The following is a 21,331-nucleotide window of genomic DNA, read 5'->3' on the forward strand; positions in this document are numbered from 1 at the left end:
CTGAAGATGAGAATCATTTGGGGAGCTCCAGAGCCCCCACCGGCCAGCCCAATTAAATCAGGGCCCCTTGGGCCGAGAGTCTGGCTTCCATATGGTTAAGTGCCCCCAGGAGATTCTAATACACGCCAAGGGTTGTAAACCACTGATCTAAATATTTTATAGTCAAATCCACAAACATCCTCTTCTCCGATATGACCACACTTAGCGAAAGCCTCACTGCAAGAGGAGAGACTTCAGGCTTACACTGCAGGTATTAGATGCCAACATTAGATCCTGTGCTCAAGAAATCAATTGAAAGCATGAAAGTGTTGAGTAGCTGTCCAAAGTCAGAAGCAACACTACTGGAAGGCAAACCGCACACTTAGACCATGAGACCACATGCCACCTGAGATAGCTTTCAGAGGTGGTGCTGTGGCACAGTAGGTTAAGCCATTGCCAGCAATGCTGGCATCTCCCATGAGCGCAGGTTCGAGTCCCGGTTGCTCCATTTCTGATCCAGCTCCCTGATAATCCACCTGAGAAAGCAGCGGAAGATGGCCAAAGTTCTCCGGCCCCTGCCACCCAGATAGAGTTCCAGGAACCTGGCTCCAGTTTTGCCTGGTCTTGGCTGTTGCAGCCATTTGGGATGGATGATCTCCTCTCTCTCTCTCTCTCTCTCTCTCTCTCTCTGTAACTCCACCTTTCAAATAAATAAATAAATCTTCAGCATGGAAAGAAATGTGCACACCACTACTGCTGCAGACAAAGCAGCTGTTGGACTTTGCCTCAGCTGTTGGGGCTGAGGACGTCACCAGCTGACAGACCTCCAGTGCACGCAGCCCACGGAAACACAGCAAGGCCAAGATCACATCCTCGCCAGACATAGAGAGTGGTCTGTCCAAGTCAGCATTGGAGGAGATGAAACGTGGTTGTCAAGGACATGGCACACTAAGAGAAACTTTAACAATTTGCTACCCGGGGGCGGAGCTGTGACGCACTGGGTTAAAACCCCAAGCTGCAGCGCCAGCATCCCAAATGGGCACTGATTTGAATCCAGCCACTCCACTTCTGATCCAGTTCCCTGCTAATGTGCCTGGGAAAACAGTGGAAAATGGCCCAAGTCCTTGGGTCCCACACCCGCATGGGAGACCCTGAAGAAGCTCCTGGCTCCTGATTTCAGATCAACCCAGCTCCAGCCATTACAGCCATTTGGGGAGTGAACCAGTAGGTGGAAGACTTCTCTCTCTCTACCTCTCTCTGTAACTCTGTCTTTCAAATAAATAAAATGATTCTTAAAAAAAAAAAAAAAGTTGCAGGGCCAGTGCTGTGGTATAGCAGGTAAAGCCACAGCCTACAGTGCAGGCATCCCATGGGGGCACCAGTTTGGGTCCTGGCTGTTCCACTTCAGATCTAGCTCTTTGCTATGGCCTGGGAAAGCAGTACAAGATGGCCCAAGTGCTTGGGCCCCTGTACCTGTGTGGGAGACCTGGAAGAGGCTCCTGCTCCTGGCTCCTGGCTCCAGCCGTTTTGGCCATTTGGGGAGTGAACCAGCAGATGGAAGACCTCTATGCCTCTACCTCTGCCTCTTTGTAACTCTATCTTTCAAATAACTAAAATAAATCTTAAAAAAAATCGCTACCTCTGGTTAGTGCCTATAATTATCAATTAGACGTTTTAATCACTGCAAATATACCCTCGGGCCCTGGCTCCTTATCCAGTAAGTTTGTTTTTTCCAATGAGCAAGACTGTGAGTCCTCCTGTGTCTGAACCCAAAGCTTGGGCGTTTAATTCTACCCTTGAAGATTAATCCTTAGGAAACTGTAGAAGCAAAAATTTCCATACAACTTCATGCATGAACACACTGCCTATTATAGCCAAAAAAGAACTCAGTAACAGAAGTACTAGGAGTGACTTGATACTTTCTGCCTTTTGCTGTGTGCTCCCTGTGTTCCTGGGGCATGGCGCTAAGAACGTTATGCGGTACTATGTACCTTGAACACATTGAGAATATTACACGGTGCTGTGCCATAGCGGCTTAAACTGTCACTCGCGATGCTGGCATCCCACATTGTATCACTGGGTCCAATCCTGGTTGCTCCACTTCCCATCCAGCTTCCTACTAATCTGCCTGGGAAGATGGCAGAGGATGGCCCCAGTGCTTAGGCAACTGCCACCCGTGTGGGAGACCTGGATGGGGTTCCTGGCTCCTGGCTCCTGGCTTTGAACTGGCCCAGCCTTAGCTATTGCAGCTATTGGGAAGTGACGCAGAGGATGGGAGTCTGTCTGTCTGTCTCTTCCTCATCTATCTGTCCATCTCTGTCATTCTGCCTTTCAACTAAATAAGTAACTCTTTTTAAAAAACATCTCTATGTGGATGATTGCATTTTGATCACTGCAAGCCTTCTGGGTGTCTGGATTTCACATCTGCAGAGTCAATCAATCTAGGCTGGAAAAAAAATTGCCTCTGTACTGAGCATGCACAGACTTCCTTCCTGGTCATTATCCCCTAAACAAAATAGCCTAACAGCTATGTCCACCGATTTACATTGTGTCGGGCGTTATAATAAACCAGGGATGATGTAAAGGACATAGGGGACGGTACATGGGTTGTGTGGAAATAACACCCCAGTTTATAGGAAGGAATTGAGAATCCACCAGGGTCCTGGCGCCCAGGGACAACTGTATGATGTGGGGAAATACTGATAATGATATGCAGCTCCACGCGTCTAGGCTGCGGAGATCATCAGATGTCTCTGGTTGCCCCTCCTCAGGATAGCAGGTGGATCTGTACTTTGGTCCCTCCTGTGGCTTGGTGGAGCCATGTAATTCTTCCAAGTGAGCTGCAAACAGAAGGTGACACATGGTTGCTTTGCCAGCCTAAGACCCTGAGCAACTACAAGGAGAAGGGTTACACACACACCCTGTCAACCTATGGTGCACACACTACACAAGCAAGAACCCAACCTGGGTTTTATAAACCACTGAGACCAGGACTTATTCTCATCACATCGCAGCCTATCCTGACTGAGTCACAGGTAGCATCATCTCATTTTAATCCTGACGGTAACACAGTGCGTGACTATTATTGATTCCACTGGATAGATGCTTGAACTAAGGCTCAGGGGGACTTAATTACTCCCTTGTCTGAGTTCGCAGAGCTGTGAGGTTTTGAATGAGGCCAATCAAAACGAAGCACAGCACTCCTGGTCCTGCACAGGAAGTGGCAGACCCCTGTCCCCAGACAATGAGAAGTCAGCAAGGACAGAAAGTTCAATGACAATGTGGGAACAGAGAGTGAATTTGCTGCTGAAATGATACATGAAAGCAGATGGCGAAGTGGTGGAGACACAGTGTTTGCAGATATTTGCTGTGGTTCAGATGTGGCTTGACCTCTCCTAAGCTCGGGTTACAATTTGGTCCCTGAGTAACCATGTTCCAAGGTGGCTGGACCTTAAACATGACTGGGGGACAAGTGTTTGCAACAGTGATTAACCTGCCAGTTGGGGATCCCTCATCCCATTTCTGGACAAGTGGGTGCGAGTTCCAGCTTGCTCCTGATTCCAGCTTCTCGCTCACATCCACCCTGGGAAGCACGGTGGTTGGATTCTTGCCACCAAGTGGGAGACTTGGGTTGAGTTCCCATCTCCTGGCTTAAGCCCCAGCTGGGGACCATTGCAGGCATTTGTGGATGAAACATCTCTCTCTCTGTCTCTCTCTCAAAATAAAAATGAATAAAATGATTTTTTAAAAAAACAGAGAGGTAACTGGACTGTTATGATTGACTCAAGGCAGTTCCTGTGGGCCTGGATCAGTTACTCTGAGCGCAGGTTGTTATCCAGCAAGTCCGCCCTGGTGTCTTTCTCTTCCACACGCACCCGCCTGACCTTCCCCCTTCTGCACGGTGTGACTCCACAGAGGCCTTCATCCGGGACCAAGCACACACCAGCACTGCGCTCTCGGACTTCCAACCGCCAGAACTCCACGTCAAAATAAGCTCGTTTTCTTAATAAATTACCCAGTCTCAGGGATCCATGTAGAGCAACAGAAAATGGAATGAGACAGTGCCTAGGATGAACAAAATCAGGCAGGAAATATGCAAACGCGGAAACGGCTGTTCTATTAGAACAGTGGCTCGTGTGGGACCTGTCAGATGTTTCTCCAGTGTTATTTCATCACTTTTTCATTAATAAAACAGATCTATCTTCCTTCCCGAATGCCTGCATCCGCACAATGGGAGGCGCGTGAGTGGAAGGTAAAGCAGCGCCATCGGCCGCAGCGTGCCTCTCTCGCCCGGCGTCAGGCACCTGCGCCGTCTGAATGAGCCCGACGAGTGAATTTTTCATGCTTCGCTGAAGACTCTGAGGAGTGGGGAAGGCAGAAGACTCGGCATAGCGGTGAACTTGGTGGAGAAGCCGAGGTAGGTGAGATGCCGTGCAGCGCGATGACCCGCGGAGCAAGAGGCAGGGAGGCAGCAGACGCATCTCGCAGACAGAGCGGCGGGAAAGACGCTCCCTGGGTGTTGCAGCCGCCTCCACCCAGGCCCTGGTAGGAACCGTGGGCGCCGGGGAGTCGTCAGTTAGCTGATGACGGAAGTTGGAGCTCAGGGGGTGGGCAGGTGCTGTCTAGCAAGCCCTAGTGACCCCAACGTCTGAATATGGAAAGCACTGAGAAATGTTTCAGCCAACCCAAAGGGAACCGTGTCCGCGTCAGTGTCCACCCAGCCAGGGCAGAGACCCAGCCTCAGAACACGGGCAGCCCCCTCCTCCCTCACTGTCACACCCTTCCGCGGACGGCGCCCTGCTGGTGTCCCCGGCCACCGGCACCAAGATCCAGGCCGACGCACCCCAGGAGAGCACCGGAGCTGAGGGCTGCGCAAGCCGCACCTTTGCCTGTAACTCTGACCTGCTCTAGCCAGCAAGTTCTACTCAGAAGGACCATGCACTCTCCCACAGACCAAGCACTCTCTCTCTCTTGTCCGGGCATGAACATGAGATAGAGGGCGGGCAGCCGAGGACAGCAGTAGAAGCAAAAGGGTACCAGGGGAGGAACCAAGGTGAGACGGGCACTCTTGCTTCTGGGGGTGGTGGGCACCACTGAAATGACTCTGTGGGGATGGTCCAAGTGCTTGGGCACCTGCACCCACGTGGGAGATCAGGAGGAAGCACCTGGCTCCTAGCTCCAGCCATAGCTGCCATTTGGGGGGTGAACAGACGGAAGGAAGACCTTTCTCTCTGTCTTTCTCTCTCTCTCTCTCTCACTGTCTAACTCTACCTGTCAAATAAATTTAAAAAAAAAGAAATGACTTTGTGGCTAAACAGTGCTGCATTTTGGGGGTGGGGCGGACTTCCAGTTTCCAAACCATCTTCCAGTCTCAAGGTCATCTGACCACGGGGTTGTCCCTAGGATACATTTCTCAGGGTTTTTCCTTGTTCAGGGTTTGTCCCTACAGCCTGGGGTCTGCAGAAAGGACAAGTGGCTTTGCCCAGGGAGCTGGTCTGGGACACGGATGCCAAAGTGACCATAGACAGAGGTGACCACAGAATCCTGCAGGCAAATCCCTAACTGCTTGGGCCAGGGGACAGCGAACTGCTGCTAGGAAGGCCCACACAACCCCTTCCTCGTGGGAGAGCCAAACAGCCCAGCTCTGCTATCGTGACTTACAAGCAGTCATAGATGACAGGTAAACAAACAGGCCTGGCTGCATGTAAGAAAGGTTTGCTGAGAGAATAGACAGACAGCAGGTGGATCTGGCCCTTCCGTGAGCTGCAGTCTGCTGGCCCCTTGGCTTGGCCACCAGGTCCCTCAACCTCACCAGGTCCCCCTTGCTGCCCACCTGTCCCTTGCTGCCCACTGCTGGCCCAGTGTTCTTCCTACACATGCAGGGCCGAGAACAGCAGTGGATTGAGCTCCCGGAAGCCACAGCTTTAGTCTCCAGCTAATGCATTTCTCCTACTCCGGGGTCTGGAAGTCTCGCCCATCCTGGACTCCAGGGCCAGCCTGAGGAGGAGGAGATGTAGGGATGCCAGAGGGTCTGGCTCCAGAGCCTGACTCCCCTCCTAACCCCTCTGCCCTCTGGGGAAAAGCAGGTTCCAAAGGTGTGGGAAGACGGCGACTATTTCATGCCAACACTATCTGCAACAATAATAACGTAGTTCTTTCCCCACCCATCCTTATACAAATCCTCCTGCCCATGGAAGAGTAGGTTCCTAGTGACCATTTCTGTACCCATGAATCACCCAAACTGCCACGCCAATCCCGAAGCCTCCACACTGAGCTCCAGGTGCAGGCAGACAACTGTCCCCACTCGGAGTCTGGTGGACGTCTCGTGCTTCCCACTGCCCGTGGGCCCCCTCTCTGGTCGTCCCCTGACTCGTCCGTGTCATCACAGCATCACCTTCAGTTCCTCGGTTGCTCAGGTCTGAGGCCGGGCCATCCTCGCTCTCCCTACCTATCACACGCTCCTATCGGTCCCACCTCCAAACAGACCCCAGGCCTTTCCTCCTGCCTTTACCTCCATGGCCACTTCCTCCCTGTGAGCCCAGTCACCATCCAACCAACAACTCCCTAAGTGGGCTTTGTGCCTCTCGCTAGGGTCCCTTCTCCATCCTCCTGCTGGAATGTCGGTTTTGAAAACGAAAGTCGGTGGGTGCATGTTTTATCCTTGCTCCCTGCTTACAATCCCTGCTTACAATCCCTGCTTACAGCACTCCCCATCGCTCTCAGGATAAAGTGCAAAGTGCTTCTGTGACAAGATCTGGAGTTAGCGGACCCCTGGGCAGCCCCCAGCCCCATCCTCCAGCACTCTCCTCGCTCACTGGGCTCCCACTACCCTGGGCTCCTCTCTGCTCTCTGAATACAAGGCCTCTGTTACCTGCAAGCTTTTGTGCTCACCCCCCCCTCCCCATCTCTGCATGGTGTATTCTCACCCCTCATGTCTCAGTTCAAATTCATTCTCTCCTAGAGGCCGCCACACATAAAGCCCAGCCCCAAGGGGTGATCTCAGGCCATGTATTTTCTTTAGAGCTGTTGTTTAGTCCCAAGTGACTTTTTGGATGTCCGTTGTTTACTGATGCCTGCCTCTCCCCAGAATCCGTTCTGCACAAGGGCATCAATCATGTCTGTTTTCATTGCTGTTGCCTATTTATTTGAGAGGTAGAGTTGCAAGCAGAGAGAGACAGAGGCAAAGAGGGAGGTCTTCCATCCACTGGTTCACTCCCCAAATGGCTGCAACAGCTGGAGCTGGCTCAATCTAAAGCCAAGAGCCAGGAGTTTCTTCCAGGTCTTCCACGCAGGTGCAGGGGCCCAAGCACTTGGGCCATCAGCAGGGAGCTGGATCGAAAGTGGAGCAGCCTGGACTTGAACCAGCATCCATGTGGGATGCTGGCACCACTGGCAGAGGCTTAACCTACTGTGCCACAGCACCAGCCCAGGAAGTACTTCTTGACTAAACATGGACAATCTTACCCCCGCAAGACCTGGGGGGAGAATCCCAGGTGGTCCCTCCTTCTCCTCCTTCTCCCCACTCGCTCACTTGGCCCAATCCCCAGCTCCTAGGAGAAAAGAAGGAACTGACTTTTATTATTCTAACATAGATCTGCCCTCCTGACAACTTTGCGAGTACTGATCCTGTAGCACAGAACTGTTCTGATCTCACGGATGTTCTGCACAGCATTTGTGCTCCTGTGATGGGCTGATTTCATTTGGCAACAGGTTCTCCAAGTTCATGCATGCTGCTGCATTAGCAAGGTTTAAGAAGGACCCACACAGACTCTGCCTCTCAGCCGAGGGAGTTAGACATGTGTGAGGGGCAAGGGCTTGGGGTGGCAGTGCCCCACCACTGGCCTCAGCCCCTTTGCTCCAAGGAGTTCCCTGGACTCTGTGTCTCAGTGTCCTTGCTGTAAGATGCATTCAGCCACGTTGGCACACGGGGTTATTGACAGGGTCCACTGAGGGGATGCACACATGCACACTTGGTACAGAGGTACCCCGGAAACCCTGGGCAGGGTAGGACTTTGGGGTCCTGTCTTGGGTGTGTTGGGTATATTTTAGAAGGGCATGGGCACTGGTGCTGTGGCATAGCGTTAAGCTGCTGTCTGCAGTACCTGCATCCCATATGGGCGCCGGTTCAGGTCCTGGCTGCTCCACTTCCAATCCAGCTCCCTGCTAATGCGCCAGGGAAAGCAGCAAAAGATGGCCCAAGTGCTTGGGCCTCTGCATCCATGTGAGAGACCCAGAAGAACTCCTGGATCCTGGCTTCAGATCGGCTCGGTTCTAGCCATTGCAGTCATTTGGGGAGTGAACCAGCAGATGGAAGATCACTCTGTCTCTTTCTCTGTAACTTTTCCTTCTGAATAAATAAATAAATATTTTTTAAAGAATAAAGATATAAGCCCTCTAAAGCAGGAACTTTGCTTTATCTATTACTGGTGCCTCCCCAGAGCTGGAACAGTAACCTGGTGCCCATTTGCAGCAAGGACTCAAGACTCAAGGTGAAAACTTCAGTGGAAGCTTCGTGTTCTTACTTGTGGTTAGTCAAGGCCGAGAGAGACAGGAATTAGGCAAATTGGTTTGGGTTAACACAGCTGAAATCCTTTGCTCTTAATTTATAGCCAAGAGATAGAGATAGAGAGATAGAGAGAGATAGAGACAGAGAGATGGAGAAGTGAAACTGGGTATGATCAGGACTGTAATGAAATGTACTTTATTTTTTATTTATTAGTTTTCAGGTGAATAAATTTCCTGTGTTTCACATATACAGATTTAGGAGCACAGTGATAACTCCCACCCTACTCTCCCTCCTGCCCATGCACCCACCCTCCCTCCTCCTTCCTTTCTTATTCTTTTAATTTTTACAATGATGCACTTTCATTGTATTTGATACTCCTAAGTTTAACAGCACTCTAAGTAAAGAGCACAGCAAATGGTAGGATGAAAAGAACACTGTTCCTCGACAGCAGAGACAAGGGCTGTACACAATCATCGAATCTCGAAACGTCAGTCAGGTACTGAAGCCTCACGAACGAGTTTGGGGCTTAACCACGGGGTTTAGCACCTGGGCACCTTGCTCTTTGGGGCTGTTTCACCCCTTTCTCATCTCTTCCCTCTTTGGACTTAATAGATTCCCCCGTCGCAAGCTTCCATATTACTTTTCCATCATGCTTCACTTACCCCAGATACACTCTGGGATTAACTCGGGCAATCCATTCTGTTCAGATGAGGGAACTCTTCATTTGGTCTGATGAATGTGGAAACACAAGTCAATTATTCACTCAGAATCAGTCCGTTTCTGTAGCAGCAGCCTGGGCTGGAGCTTCTCCTGGCCCCTGCAGAACCGTCCAGTCCCAAGGGCTGCTGATTTCCTGCTAGGTCAGTTCATTCCCAAGACAAAGCTATTCACCGAAGTCATCTGGGAGTCTAGACAGAGCCTTAGACACAAAGCCAGTGACTCCTGCTGACTTGGGGTGGGCAGTCTAAGCTTTCTTCACCAGGTGCCGGGTATGGACGGAGTTGAGCAGGGAGGCAGCTAGATCTCAGAGGCCATTGGGTGTCAGTGCTGTCCTATGCAGCCATCAGTTGGAATGCCATCTGAACTTCTACCCATGCAATGTCCTCTGCAAGAAAAACTATTCCCTTCCCCCTTTCTCTGGCTTATATATCCCTCAGGATTCAGCATGAAAGGAGTCATGCTAAAGATCTCCGGGCAGTCTTCCTCAGTCCCACTGACTGAGCCACGGTCCTGCTCCTTGACCCATGTGCTGTCCGCTATTGGCACAGTCACTATGTCCCCCACTGTGCTGAGAGGTCCCCTACAGCACGACACAGTCTTTGCCCTCTTTGGTCACCTGTTTCTAGACAGCACCTGTCACACGGTAAACATCAGTGAATGTTGGTGTTCAGTCAATGAAACAAATTTCTTTGAAGCTGACTCAGCTCAGCCCAGAACGGGTAAAGCCAGGTAGATTAATCTGTGTTGAAATATAACAACTCCCCAATCCCAAGACTTCAAACAACGTGCGTGTACTTTGTGCACAGCTGACCTGTGTCTTCTCCACGGAGCTTCTAAGTCTAGGACCCACTTGGCAGGAGCCTCCTTTGCCCAGTCTTGGAGAAGAGGTGAAGAACAAGAGATGGACACAAATCATGCATTGACCGCTCTTGGCTCAGATGTAGTGCATATCAAGCCCACTCACCTTCCATTGGCCATAGCAAGTAACATGGCCAAGTCGAAAGCCAGTGGTCTGGGGAGGTACTCTCTTCCTACAGGGGCTGTTGTGCGGTGGGATTGTCTCCTTCTGAAGCTGCCTATCTTTCCTTCACATCTGTCATCCATCTTGGAAGCTCCCTCTTTAGAGCTGGAAGTTCAGGAGCTAAGAAAAGAGGAAGGGGCGGGTGCCGCGGCTCAATAGGCTAATCCTCCGCCTAGCGGCGCCGGCACACCAGGTTCTAGTCCCGGTTGGGGCGCCAGATTCTGTCCCGGTTGCCCCTCTTCCAGGCCAGCTCTCTGCTGTGGCCCGGGAAGGCAGTGGAGGATGGCCCAAGTGCTTGGGCCCTGCACCCCATGGGATACCAAGAGAAGCACCTGGCTCCTGGCTTCAGATTGGCGCAGCGCACCGGCCACAGCGCACCAGCCACGGTGGCCATTGGAGGGTGAACCAACGGCAAAAGGAAGACCTTTCTCTCTGTCTCTCTCTCTCACTATCTACTCTGCCTGTCAAAAAAAAAAAAAAAAAGAAAAGAAAAGAAAGAAAGAAAGAAAAGAGGAAGGATCCAGATGTAGAGAGGGAGTCTGATGGTGAAGACTCACTGGGCCACCTTCCTGAAAAAGCTGTGTTTATTTTCCATCTTGATGAAAAATTTGCAATGTTTACCCTCTCGCAGCACAAGCAGAGCCAGGACTTAAGTTTTACAACTTTGGTGACTGATTTCAAGCATTTTTGGCAGTCCTATCACGTTTCAAAGAATCATAAATTTTTCTCTCCGCTCTGGGAACCGTGCCTTCAAAATACAATGCCTTTAGACAGAACCATGGGAAATGTGCACAACATCAGCTCAATCTTCTTCCCAAGTCTACACTGGGGACCCAAAAATAACAGGTGACATCAGAAAGAACTGCACTGAGCCAGCACCTGCAGCTGAGGCACAGAGCACAGTCAACTCCCCTGGGAGAGAGATGACATTGTCCCCCCAGGAACAGAGGTCTCGGTATGGGCCCTCCTCAATTCCCAGAGCAGAGGTCAGTAAAGCCTCAGGGGGAGTATCTACAGTAGGGTCCCCCATGTGGCCTCACGTTCCCAGCAGCAGGACAAGAACCTCAGACTCCAGGAGAACATCCTAACCTTGGCCATGAGTCAGCTCTGAGTTCAAAGGACATGGGGTAGAGTCAGGTGGTGGTCACAGCAACTATTACAAGTCAAGTCATCAGAGAGGAGAGATGAGGCCATGAGACTGGTATTGTGGTTTGAATATATTCCCCAAAAAGCTTGTGTTGGAAACATCATGCCTAGTGCCACACTAACACTGGGAGGTGACACTGGGAGGTGATCAGGTTCGAGGGTTCTGCCCTCCTGAACAGGCTGAGGTTGTTCTCATGGGAGTGGGCAAGTCATGGCAACAGTGGGCTTGTTATGGAAGTGACTTCAGTCTCTCTTGTTCATTTTGTGCTCTCTCACTCTTGTCCTTCTCTCCTGAGATAAGGAAGCAGGGAGGCCCTTGCTAAATGTAAGCTCCTCGATCCTGAACTTGTAAGCCTCCAGAGCTATTAAGAAATCAATCTCTGTTCCTCATAAAGTACCCAGTCTCAGGTGTTCTGTTATAGCAGCACAAGGCAGAGACGGCTGCTGAGAGCAGAAGCAGTGTGGGCACCCAACCTGCCATCTTCTTTCCGCGTGAGGCTCAGGTGTATCTGGTGCCAACCTTGTACGTTCATTGGGTTGCCCAACCAGAGGTAGCCCAAGGGGCTTTCAGTGGCAGCCTAGTGTCCTGACCTGCATATCTGAGCTCTACTTTCTGTATAAGTAAGATGGGACATTTAGCCAAATTCATGAAGCAAAGTGCAACGGTGAGAACCCAAAATACAAACAATCCATAAATATGAAAACACATTCCCAGCCTCAGACAGAACTTAGCCCATCCACAGGAAGTCATGTCATAGGGTTTGGTGCTTGTGGACAATAACAGATTGCTTTTTTTAAAGAAATTCACTTTAGTACTCACTTCTCCACTACACCTTTGGGATATTTACCTTCTTTCCCACTCACGTTGCTCTGAGGGAAGGCCATTGAACAAGGAGGACAGGTGGCTTCGCAAACATAGCAGGCGGCTGAAAATGACAGGTGTGCACAAGCGCTAATGGTACCCTCAGTGGGGAACCAGTCCAGATGCAAGTGCATTGTCTACGTAGGGTGGTTGTGAGAGCCCAGGCCCAGTTCGCAGGAGCAACCGTGTCTCAGCTGTGGAACTCAGCTCTCCACCAACTGTTGTCATGTGGGGGAAGCAGGCTAACCTTGCTTCATCTTCCAGTCTCTCCAGGGTCCTGAACTCTGGACTGGGGAGTGCTATCTCCAGGTCGTTTTTCTCATGGCCTGTCAGTAGGCACAAGGCCAGTTTGTAAAAGGCATTCCTTCCACTCTTACCACCATCTGCTCTCTAGCTCCTCAGGGAGCCAAAATGGGGCTCAGATGCCACATAGGCTACACACAGATTGAGAAAATTCTAAGAGTTGGTAGCATAATATTTTTCTTTCTTTTTTTATTTTTTGACAGGCAGAGTGGACAGTGAGAGAGAGAGACAGAGAGAAAGGTCTTCCTTTGCCGTTGGTTCACCCTCCAATGGCCGCCGTGGCCGGCGCGCTGCGGCCGGCGCACCATGCTGATCCGATGGCAGGAGCCAGGAGCCAGGTGCTTTTCCTGGTCTCCCATGGGGTGCAGGGCCCAAGCACCTGGGCCATCCTCCACTGCACTCCCTGGCCACAGCAGAGAGCTGGCCTGGAAGAGGGGCAATCGGGACAGAATCCAGCGCCCCAACCGGGACTAGAACCCGGTGTGCTGGCGCCGCTAGGTGGAGGATTAGCCTAGTGAGCCGCGGCGCCGGCCAGCATAATATTTTTCATAATTGATAAAGGAAGCTAGTTATATGTGGATAAATTCAAATATATGTAGCCTGTACAAATAGCAATAATAATGTCTAATCTGGGATATTAAAAATACTGAATGATAAATAGACTTTGGAAGAGGATAAGTGTAGTTAAAGTCCTAAATTCCTTGAATTGCTTGGGAGAAAAGTGTATTTATTTTATTTATTCTGTTAAATATACATAATAGGAGTGTGCATTTAGCCTAGCAGTTAACACCATTTAAAGTGCCACATCCTGTATCAGAGAACCTCGGATTGACACCTGATTCCGGCTCCTGACTCCCGCTTCCTGTCAGTGCAGATCCTGGGAGGCAGTGTTGATGGCTCAAGTAATTGAGTTCCTGCCACCCACATGGGAACTTGGACTGAGTTCCTGACTCCTGGCTTCAGCCCTAGTTAGGGATTGTTGTGGGCATTCGGGGAGTGAACCAGAAGATGGAATTTTTCTCTCTCTCTCTCTCTCTCTTTCTCTCTGTGTGTATGTATGTGTGTGTGTCTTTCACTGTCTCTCTGCCTCATAAATAAATAAGAAGAATTTTTAAAAATGCATAGGAAGATTTCTAGGGTAACACTAAAAGAACTAAAATAGGATGCATACTGTTCATACTATTTAGGCATACGGAATAAGCATGGAGAAGAAATTCAAAAGAAAGCAAAAATATAACAAAGTGAAGAGCAATAAAATCAATGGCAAGACCAATAGAAGCACAAAGTCAAATGGTAGAATAAAGTCCAGTAAATGCAAAGCGACCAAATTCTCCTGTTAAAATAAAAAGGTTTTCAGAATACAAAATTTGATTCCATGACAAAGTAATCATAAGTGAACAGAAAGATTAAAGCATAAAAATGAAAAATGATCTGTCAGATATTAAACAAAAGAAAGCTGACGCATCTCTGTCATTATTATCTGATCAAATAAACCGCAAAGCTAAAAGCATTCCCAGAGATAAGAGTCACTACTTACTGATAGAAGTTCAACTCACTAGGAAGACTTAACAACTCAAAATTTGGGCAGGCGCTGTGGCACAGTGAGTAAAGCCGCTGCCTGCATATGGGCGCCAGTTCGAGTCCTGGCTGCTCTGTTTCCAACCCAGCTCCCTACTATTACAACCTAAGAAAGCAGCAGAAGACAGCCCAAGTGCTTGGGCCCTTCACCTACATGGGAGACCTGGAAGAAGCTCCTGGCTCCTGACTTCGTACTGGGCCAGCTCTGGCCGTTGTGGCCATCTGGGGAGTGAACCAGCAGATGGAAGATCTCTCTCTCTCTCTCTCTCTCTCTGCCTTTCAAATAAATAAATTAATCTTTAAAAAAATTTAAAACTTTCATGCACATAAAGCTACTTCATTGAAAGAAATAAAATAAGAACAGATAGAACCTCAAGGAGAAACTGATACATCTGCCCTCATAATGAGAAGTTTTAAGACATTCTCAGAGTGCAATGATAGATACATAAGCAAGAAACCAGTCAGTGTGCATATAGAAGATGTAAACACAAACCTAAAATGCTTGACTAATTGTGCTCTGTTGCAGGAGTTGGAAAACAACTATTTTTTTCCTCATACAAATAAGGAGCATTAAACAAATCGCAAATCCTTTGCCTTAACTACACTGTATTTAATGACTGGAATGCAATTAAGTTAGATAATAATGAATGAATAACTAGATAAATCTTCATTTAAAAATAATATGTAGAGCACCAAAATACCAAAAAACCTAATATATACGGAGCTCGACTGACATCTCTTGATTTGCTTGCTGTGTCCAACCCTTGCCAACACCCCAGCCCTTCAGTGGTCTCTCTACCTTTGACTTGGACAGCTCTTTGTTTAAAGGAGCATTGAGCCTGTGATTAGAAAGTACATTGAAAATATGTTATCACAGGAGTCCAGCAAGATGGCAGAATAGGAAGGGAGCACACTGATAGTCTGGGAAGAGACAGTTTAATAAAAGTGGAGATACTGCAGGTCCAAGGAAGAGTTGGGGAAGAAACAGCAGAGGAAACTTCTGGAACTAGTGATTCATGGTGGACCTGCGTGGAGGGCACGGGCGCCCATGGCTCGGGACACCAGCCGTGGAATCTACGCACCAGAGCCAGAACGTGAGGTGAGCCAAACCTCAGTAGCCCGAGACACCGGCGGGAAAGTGGAAGGAGGAGCCTAGAGGGAACAAGGCTTGAAGCCCCGCGGGGGAGAGTTCACCAGGCTAACTAGAGGAGAGAGGAAAAAAAAGGGACCAGTACAGACACGACTCTCTCTCTCTCTGCTCACCTCTCAAAGGCGAGCAAGACAAAGAGCAGGTGCTATTTTGGACATACATAAAAGCTATGCAACCTCAGGGCTGTGCCCGCCCTCAGCCAAGCAGAAAAACCTGACTCTGGGGAGGGGAGGTGAAATAACAGGAGGTCAGGACCTAGTGAATGTGTGGAGCTAATGAACTGAAACTGTGAAAAAAGAGACAGTGGGGGAGAGGACTCACAGAATTCACGTAAGGACTCTCCAGAGATGTTACAATTCGGTAACCTTGGCAATCCGGTGGAGACTGCAGGGGAATTTGAGCCCACACTGAGGGCAGAACAGATTCTTTGTGTGGTCCTTGGGAAAGAGCAGATGAATGTTATACCCACAGGAGCCAGAGATTGGAAGCTGACTACCTTCAATTCCGCTCAGCTATGCGGAATTACTTCCCTTCTGAATCAAAGAGAGAGAGAGAGAGAGAGCGTGCGATTGATTTACCATGCCTAACCTGGGTGTATCACCTTTGGCACACCCTTAATCCTGAAGAACCAAACAGTGCTCTCTGGCCACACCCATCTCAAGCCTCTAAGGCTCCATCAAAAGCAGACAGTCCACTTAATACAGTCGTAGTGTAACAAGAAAAAACACCACAGCGAGGGAAGAAGAATCCAAAGAATATCTCCACAATGCCAAAAAACAAACACAGAAACCGAGGAAATAAGAACAAGGAAGACATTATGACACCCCCAAATGAACAAGACACCCCAAGCCAAGATTATGAAGATGATGAGATAGAAGAAATGCAAGATATGGATTTCAAAAAAATTATGATAAGAACATTTAGAAGTTTTCAAAAACAAGTGCTTGAACTACAGAAATCCTAACTGGATGGGATAGAAAATCTCTCTCATGAAAATGAAATCTTAAGGAGGAATCAAAATGAAATGCAGAAACTAGTAGAACAGGAAAGTGTGATAGTGAAGAGAAATCAAAATGAAATGAAGAACTCAATAGATCAAATGACAAACACATTAGAGAGCCTTAAAAACAGAATCAGTGAAGCAGAAGAGAGAATATCGGACTTAGAAGACAGAGCACAGGAAAGTATACAATCAAACCAAAGAAAGAAGAGGAAATTAGAAATCTAAAAAATATTGTTGGGAATCTACAGGATGCTATTAAAAAAAAACCCAACACCCGGGTTCTAGGAGTTCCTGAAGGCATGGAGAGAAAGAAAGGATTAGAAAGCCTTTTTAGTGAGATACTAGCAGAGAACTTCCCGGGTTTGGAGAAGGACAGAGACATCCTAGTACAGGAAGCTCATAGAACCCCCAGTAACCAGGACCAAAAGAGATCCTCACCACGACACGTTGTAATCAAACTCACCACAGTGAAACATAAAGAAAAGATTCTAAAATGTGCAAGAGAGAAACGTGATTACTCTCAGAGGATCTCCAATTAGACTCACAGAGACTTCTCATCAGAAACCCTACAGGCTAGGAGGGAATGACAAGACATAGCCCAGGTACTAAGAGAGAAAAACTGCCAGCCCAGAATATTATATCCTGCAAAGCTCTCATTTGTGAATGAAGGTGAAATAAAGACCTTTCATAGCAAACAGAAATTGAAAGAATTTGTCGCCACTCATCCAGCCCTGCAAAAGATGCTTAAAGATGTGCTACACACAGAAACACGGTCATCAATATGAAAGAAGGTAAAGGAAGGAAACCTCACAGCAAAAGGTCACAGGAAGTTCAAAGCATATATTAGAAAATATCTTTGGCAAATGGCAGGGCAAAGTTACTGCTTATCAATGCTCACCTTGAACATTAATGGCCTCAACTCTCCAGTTAAAAGACACAGATTGGCTGAATGGGTTAAGGAACAAAACCCATCTATTTGCTGCTTACAAGAAACACATCTTTCCAACAAAGATGCATGCAGACTGAAAGTGAAAGGCTGGAAAAAGATACACCATGCCAACAGAAATGAAAAAAGAGTGGGTGTAGCCATCTTAATATCAGACGAAATAAACTTTAACACAAAAACTGTTAAGAGATACAAAGAGGGGCACTATATAATGATTAAGGGATCAATTCAACAAGAAGATATAATGATTATCAATGTATATGCACCTAATTACAGGGCACCAGTTTCTTTAGAAGATATGTTAAGGAACTTAAAGGGAGACTTAGACTCCAATACAATAGTACTGGGGGACTTCAATACTCCACTCTCAGAAATAGACAGATCAACTGGACAGAAGATCAACAAGGAAACAGTAGATTTAAACAACACTATAGCCCAAATGGATCTAACAGATATCTACAGAACTTTTCATCCTACACTTAAAGAATTTACATTCTTCTCAGCAATGCATGGAACCTACTCTAGGATTGACCACATACTAGGCCATAAAGCAAGTCTCAGCAAATTCAAAAGAATTAGAATCATACGATGCAGCTACTCAGACCATAGTGGAATGAAGTTGGAAATTAGCAATTCAGGAATCCCTAGAGCATATGCAAACACATGGAGATTGAACAACATGCTCCTGAATGAACACTGGGTCATAGAAGAAATCAAAAGAGAAATCAAAAACTTTCTAGAAGTAAATGAGGATAATAGCACAACATATCAAAACTTATGGGATACAGCAAAAGCAGTGTTAAGAGGAAAGTTTATAGCAATAGGTGCCTACATCAAAAAATTAGAAAGGCACCAAATAATGAGCTTTCAATGCATCTCAAGGATCTAGAAAACCTACAGCAAACCAGACCCAAATCTAGTAGGAGAAGAGAAATAATTAAAATCAGAGAAGAAATCAATAGGATTGAATAAAAAAATTACAAAAAATCAGCCAAATGAGGAGCTGGTTTTTTGAAAAAATAAACAAAATTGACACCCCATTGGCCCAACTAACTAAAAAAAGAAGAGAAAAGACCCAAATCAATAAAATCAGAGATGAAAAAGGAAACGTAACAACAGACACCACAGAAATAAAAAGAATCATCAGAAAATACTACAAGGACTTGTATGCCAGCAAACAGGGAAATCTATCAGAAATGGATAGATTCCTAGACACATGCAACCTACCTAAGTTGAATCAGGAAGACATAGAAAACCTAAACAGATCCATAACTGAGACAGACATTGAAACAGTAATAAAAGCCCTCCCAACAAAGAAAAGCCCAGGACCAGATGGATTCACTGCTGAATTCTACCAGACATTTAAAGAAGAACTAACTCCAATTCTTCTCAAACTATTCAGAACATTGAAAAAGAGGGAATCCTCCCAAATTTTTCCTATGAAGCCAGCATCACCTTAACTCCTAAGCCAGAAAAAGATGCAGCATTGAAAGAAAATTACAGACCAATATCCCTGATGAACATAGATGCAAAAATCCTCAATAAAATTCTGGCCAATAGAATGCAACAACACATCAGAAAGATCATCCACCCAGACCAAGCCCTGGTATGCAGGGTTGGTTCAGTGTTCACAAATCAATCAATGTGATGCACCACATTAACAGACTGCAGAAGAAAAACCATATGATTATCTCAATAGACGCAGAGAAAGCATTTGATAAAATAAAACACCCTTTCATGATGAAAACACTAAGCAAGCTGGGTATAGAAGGAACACTCCTCAATACAATCAAAGCAATTTATGAAAAACCAATGGCCAGCATCCTATTGAATGGGGAAAAGTTGGAAGCATTTCCATTGAGATCTGGTACCAGACAGGGATGCCTACTCTCACGACTGCTATTCAATATAGTTCTGGAAGTTTTAGCCAGAGCCATCAGGCAAGAAAGGGATACAAATTGGGAAGGAAGAACTCAAACTATCCCTCTTTGCAGATGATATGATTCTTTACTTAGGGGATCCAAAGATCTCTACTAAGAGACTGTTGGAACTCATAGAAGAGTTTGGCAAAGTAGCAGGATATAAAATCAATGCACAAAAATCAACAGCCTTTGTATACACAGGCAATGCCATGGCTGAGAAAGAACTTCTAAGATCAATCCCATTCACAATAGCCACAAAAACAATCAAATACCTTGGAATAAACTTAAGCAAGGACGTTAAAGATCTCTACGATGAGAATTACAAAATCTTAAAAAAGAAATAGAAGAGGATACCAAAAAATGGAAAAATCTTCCATGCTCACAGATTGGAAGAATCAGTATCATCAAAATGTCCAGTCTCCCAAAAGCAATTTATAGATTCAGTGTGATACCAATCAAAATACCAAAGACATTCCTCTCAGATATGGAAAAAATGGTGCTGAAATTCATGTGGAGACACAGGAGACCTCAAATAGCTAAAGCAATCTTGTACAACAAAAACAAAGCCGGAGGCATCACAATACCAGATTTCAGGACATACTACAGGGCAGTTGTAATCAAAACAGCATGGCACTGGTACAGAAACAGATTGATAGACCAATGGAACAGAATAGAAACACCAGAAATCAATCCAAACATCTACAGCCAACTTATATTTGATCAAGAATCCAAAACCAATCCCTGGAATAAGGACAGTCTATTCAATAGATGGTGCTAAGAAAATTGGATTTCCATGTGCAGAAGCATGAAGCAAGACCCATACCTTTCACCTTACACAAAAATCCACACAACATGGATTAAAGACCTAAATCTATGACCCGACACCATCAAATTATTAGAGAACATTGGAGAAACACTACAAGATATAGGTACCGGCAAAGAATTATTGGAAAAGACCCCGGAAGTACAGGCAGTCAAAGGCAAAATTAACATTTGGGATTGCATCAAATTGAGAAGTTTCTGTACTATAAAAGAAACAGTCAGGTAAGTGAAGAGGCAACCGACAGAATGGGAGAAAATATTTGCAAACTATGCAACAGATAAAGGATTAATAACCAGAATCTACAAAGAGATCAAGAAACTCCACAACATCAAAACAAACAACCCACTTAAGAGATGGGCCAAGGACCTCAACAGACATTTTTCAAAAGAGGAAATCCAAATGGCCAACATACACATGAAAAAAATGTTCAGGATCACTAGCCATCAGGGAAATGCAAATCAAAACCACAGGGAGGTTTCACCTCACCCCAGTTAGAATGGCTCACATTCAGAAATCTACCAACAACAGATGCTGGCAAGGATGTGGGGAAAAAGGGACACTAACCCACTGTTGGTGGAAATGCAAACTGGTTAAGCCTCTATGGAAGTCAGTCTGGAGATTCCTCAGAAACCTGAATATAACCCTACCATACAACCCAGCCATCCCACTCCTTGAAATTTACCCAAAGGAAATTAAATTGGCAAACAAAAAGCTGTCTGCACCTTAATGTTTATTGCAACTCAATTCACAATAGCTAAAACCTGGAATGAACCCAAATGCCCATCAACAGTAGACTGGATAAAGAAATTATGGGACATGTACTCTATAGAATACTATACAGCAGTAAAAAAAAAACAATGAAATCCAGTCATTTGCAACAAAATGGAGGAATATGGAAAACATCATACTGAGTGAATTAAGCCAGTCCCAAAGGGACAAATATCATATGTTCTCCCTGATCTGTGACAACTAACCGAGCACTAAAAAGGAAACCTGTTGAAGTGAAAAGGACACTATGAGAAACAGTGACTTGATTAGCCCTTATCCCGAATGTTGATGTACAATTTAATACTTTATCCCTTTTAGTATTTTTTGTTCTACTTAATACTATTGGTTGAACTATGTAATTAACACACAATTATTCTTAGGTGTTTAAATTTAACTGAACAGTGATCTCTGTTAAATATAAGAGTGGGAATAAGAGAGGGAGGAGATGTACAATTGGGGATATGCTCAATCAGACTTGCCCCAAATGGTGGAGTTAGAAATGTGACAGAGGATTCCAATACAATCCCATCAAGGTGGCATGTACCAATGCCATCTCACTAATCAAAGTAATCAATTTCAGTTCACAATTGATCATACTGATAAG

This window comes from Oryctolagus cuniculus, chromosome 7 (assembly GCF_051225735.1).
Source record: "Oryctolagus cuniculus isolate XC-2025 breed Fujian yellow rabbit chromosome 7, ASM5122573v1, whole genome shotgun sequence".
Classification (NCBI taxonomy): Eukaryota; Metazoa; Chordata; class Mammalia; order Lagomorpha; family Leporidae; genus Oryctolagus; species Oryctolagus cuniculus.